At 28.3% G+C, this 4708-nt stretch overlaps 1 long non-coding RNA gene across 3 annotated transcripts; it reads right to left on the bottom strand.

The window, feature by feature from the left end:
* Positions 1-778: 778 nt before the first annotated feature.
* On the bottom strand, positions 779-4630 carry LOC107883864. 3 transcript variants are annotated; one of them, XR_001679552.1, is made up of 6 exons: positions 4094-4630; positions 3833-4027; positions 3645-3750; positions 1837-1976; positions 1657-1739; positions 779-1247 (listed from the first exon to the last, which is right to left on the bottom strand). It is a non-coding gene; the product is annotated as an uncharacterized LOC107883864 (long non-coding RNA). The 3 variants fall into 3 exon arrangements; XR_001679550.1 differs by lacking the exon at positions 1837-1976; XR_001679551.1 differs by lacking the exon at positions 1837-1976 and having other exon boundaries at positions 4154-4630.
* Between the last annotated feature and the right edge of the window lie 78 nt (positions 4631-4708).

Raw genomic sequence — 4708 nt, 5'->3', positions numbered from 1 at the left:
CGTCGGTTTTATAGTTAAGGATTATATTTTGGGGAATAGTTGCTAAATATTAAACAAAGTCACTGCTTTAAATGATCATCATAAATTTGTAATTTGATATTCACCATTTATAACTTTCATCTGAAAAAATACAATTTCACACAAACAGATTAATCTGAATTATGCAAGTACCTGTATATACTAAATTTATAGTAATAAGTAATACCTCAGGGGCTGATAGATGCCATAATTTTTTGTTATTTAAACAGTTGTGCAATTTATTTCAAACAATTTTCAAGTCATAATTAATATATAAACTATTAAATTGCAAATTGTTCGCCAAATAAACCATTTAAAGTAATTTTTTTCTTACATATTATGACATTTTTTAGTGAATAAAAATCCGCTTTCTAGTTAATATTATATAATGTTTGGCACCTTACTAAAATAGTAGATTTTAAAGATAATCCTATTGTTATTATTGCACCAAGAAAAAAATATTTTAATTAAATGCATCCTTTATCAAAATCTGTAGGTAAACATTATGGCTGTGAGTCTGTGACCTTCACTTATAAGTTAACAATTAGTATAAATAATATTAAATCAAACAAATTGTGTATTAATTTTATAATTTAATTAATAATTATTATAACATGGGCCGCTTAGATGCTAGTTTGCAAACCTTATACCCACCCGGGCCTCAGTCTGCTCCTGATTATATATGTATAATCATGTTATAATAAATACAAAAAAAAATAAATATCATTAATTCTGTTTTGAATTTGTAAGAGACTGTTAATAAATGGTGAATATGATATATTTATATAAGTTACATAAGTTTATATATGTTACAATTTTTATCTTAATTAACACAAAACCAATTAATGAATTTGAGGTCTCTGTTGTTGATCAATGTGCAACAATGGAATTACATCAAGCTTAGTAGAGCAAATAAAATATGTTAGACAAACATTTATAAACATATTTTACTCGATATTTTACTTTGGGCAAGTTCTATATTAGATTAAGGAATGTAACCCGCATATCATGTATCCATCATGGTTTTTGACAGGTCATGATTTTATTTAATACGGTTAATAGTTAATATAAAATAATAATATAACATCAATTATCAAATAATTTTAAATTTTCTAGCGTATCGTTTTCATTTCATTCTCTTGTATTTGGTTGAACTTGTTAAACTGGTGGTATTGGTCTACTCTCTTTAGGTTCCTTCAAAAATTCACGAGTAATATTTGAACTTTCACCTGTAATATGTACAAACACCAATTAAATACTAAAATAATTATCGATTAGTTTTTAATGAAACACTTTAAGAGGACGCTAGACCCGCTGTGTTGTCTCTGTCTCACAAACGCGTAACATACCAAATTTAAGTTCAGAAATTCAAGTTTTATGGCGTTAGTTCAAAAATTAGAGTGAATCGACCTATTATGAAACTTGATAGTAATAACATTATCTATGATAATTCAGTTTATAAGTGAGTTATAGAGTGTATAATAAATGTAAATTAAAAATTGCTCATAACTCTCTTAAAACTGAATTATTGTAAACGAAACGCGTTTGTAAGATTGAGACAATACATGCGGGTGTGGCGTCCTCTTGAATATTATACATTGATAAATTGAATAAAAAATTACGAAACCATTAACTCACTTTGTTAAGCTTTAATTTTTTTTTCTTTTACACCAGATTCAGTTGATAAGATTGTGTCATAATTTGCAAGGTTGCAAGATGTACTGAAACAAAATATAAATATAATATATTAAAAACTAAGACTACCATTATAATATCATAGTATCTACATTAGCTTAGCGTTTTTATTTTTTATCATACTCTTCAAAAATGTTAAATGTTATGGATGAATCCATTCTTTCTTTTTGCCTTCACTTCCACTAGATTTTAGTTTTTTTTCTCTTGTATATTTTTGCCTTATATGACCAACTCTTTTCTTATGGTAGGTATAGTTTATTTTCCTGGATAATATAATAGTGAAAAAATAATGATAAATTAGGTAGTCATAATTAGAAGCCAGATTTTCATTCTTTTAAAGTGTTAAATACATAATCAAATCTACTCTGCCACCTACTGAAGTGGATACCTACAGCCGATCAGTACCCACTTCCCCATCTTTTAAGATTCTGATCAGAGCGATGAATATATTGATTTTGCAATAATGTATGTATTTTTTTTTCTGTCTGTCATTACCTTTCAAAGCAGTAAAAATGATTCAAATTGTTTCAACTCTTGGGTGGTTTCTTGTAGCAAAGTGGAAATTATATTGTTATATTTTTAAGTTGCGCTAAATTTTTCAAAATCACGTAAACTCTCAAAGTATTTTATAGTTTAAAAAGTTGAATTCTAATTTAACACGTCCATTTTGATACCTATTGTACGGCAGAGTAGTACACACTGGCTCCCTTTTTTATTTTGTAATTTTCAATATGATATAAGATAATGAATCTGTCAACAATGTTTTTATAAGAGATCGAAAACATATTCATAGCCCTAACATTTTAATCTTTAGTTATAACTCACTAAAATGTACAATATACTACAAAGTTTTATACCTAATTTCATTACTTTAAATTATTTAAAGAAATATTACATTATACCTAGTCTATAGCTAAGTTAAATTCATAATATTAAAGGTTTTACATGCATTATTTGTATAAATGATCTTTTAAAAATACAAAATAATACTAATATTGAATTATTCTGTTTTGCTGTTGACACAGCTATATTAGTTACTGACAAATCAATTGATAATTTATTAAATGAATTAAATAATATCTTAAATAATGTGTATTTTTGGTTCTGTAAAAATAAATTAAAACTGAATTTATCTAAATCTAAGTTTATTCGTTTTGAGATAAATTCATCTAATATTCTTATAAATTACAATTTAACTATCGGACTGTCCATTCATTGAAATGTGTATCAAATTTAAATTGTACGAATATTGAAGAAGTACAAGAAAAAAATATGTAGGATTAGTTTTATCTTATAAATTAAATTGGGATAAGCATATTATTTAAATTAATAATAAACTATGTACATTTTTCTATATTCTCATTGAAGCTAGATATCTTTTTAATAATTCATATAAAAGAATTATATATTTAACTTTAGTTCAATCTTTTTATTCTTATGGCATATCTCTTTGGGAAGGAACTTTTAATAATCATTTAAATAAATTAAGTATTACTATAAATTGTATCATACAGTTTTTATTAAATCTACCTATTCTAACTAGTACAGCAATAATATTCAAAGAACTAAATGTGAAAAATATTAAATTTATTCATAATATCTCTGTTTTAATCCAGTTATATAAATATAAACACTTAATTCCTATTTTCGATCATGAACACAAAATTAGATTTAAACCCCGATTTAAACAAAATATTAATATACGTTTACTAAATTGCGTAAAAGTTAATGGACATAATAGTGTATTGTATATAGGTCTGAAATTACGTTAAACTTTTAATATTAATATAAATAATTTTAGTAATTTAATTAATTTTAAGATAGGTACACATTACATTTTTAAATTTAAATTGTGCTTAAAGATAATGTATTTTTTTGTCATTTTATAATATTTTCTAAAATGATAAATTATTATTATTATTATTACATACTTGGTATCAGATGTTTCTATCCCGACTGCTGTAATGTCATCATTGAACTATTGGAATCAGAACTCCATGACCAACCCCATCCGGTTACTTAACCAGTTATTAAGTCCTAAAAAAATGTATGGTTACACATTAATCATTCTTTAAAAACAATGTTGGGGGCTACGCCCCAACAATTTCAGTCCTTGTACTTATGTTATCTACCGCACGTCCGTTGGACAAAACACCTATTTTCATTTGTAGATAGCAATATAGCATATTAACCAAACATGGATTTATGGTAGATGCAATACTTATGGTAGACGGCATATTGGACGAGTGCACACCATTTCATTTATTTGTCTATATAGTATTCAATATAGATCTGTGTATGCCTTAGACGGCCGCTGTACAAGTAAACAAATTATGTTTATCACTTTTTATCATTGGATATCAAAATGTCAAAATATTACCCAATATAAATATTATTTACTGGGTAACGTTATAATACGTCTTATTCATGGTCCGTGTACCTGTGTAACGTCTCCGTGTGGTGTTCGTTACACCTACACACCACGTATTTTGTTAAGGGGGTACACTCATTAATATAAACTTAGGAGGCGGGCACATGTCATGTACCGTCCACTACACCGCTGCCGATAACGTACTTGGCAATCGCAGATGCGTAAAATATAATTAGTAATGAATGACGTAAATCAAACACCCGTATACGGTACACGCGAAGTCAAATGGCGTATGGACAGGCGGCGTCCGCACGTCTTCTCAAACGAGAGTAACGATCGAAAGCACACGCGACCAACGACGAAAAATTACAAGTCGTCGAACTCACACCAGCTTAACTCGGAACGCCACTGCCCGTCCGTATCCCGAAGCGTTGTGTTCAGTTTATCTTTTATCTATGGTTCAGTGTCTTTAATTATTATCGTCACACAGTATGGTATCACTCATCAGGCACTTGTTATCATATATGGTGTCTCACCACCACGGACTACTACACTGGACTGGAAACGAGACGTTTACTGCCGAGCCGCTTAGTGTCCGCCAGAGAGGTGTACGAGGGGAAATCG

This window comes from Acyrthosiphon pisum, chromosome X (assembly GCF_005508785.2).
Source record: "Acyrthosiphon pisum isolate AL4f chromosome X, pea_aphid_22Mar2018_4r6ur, whole genome shotgun sequence".
NCBI lineage: Eukaryota > Metazoa > Arthropoda > Insecta > Hemiptera > Aphididae > Acyrthosiphon > Acyrthosiphon pisum.
Note: the sequence above shows the minus strand (reverse complement) of the source record. Positions and strands in the feature narration are given on the sequence as shown.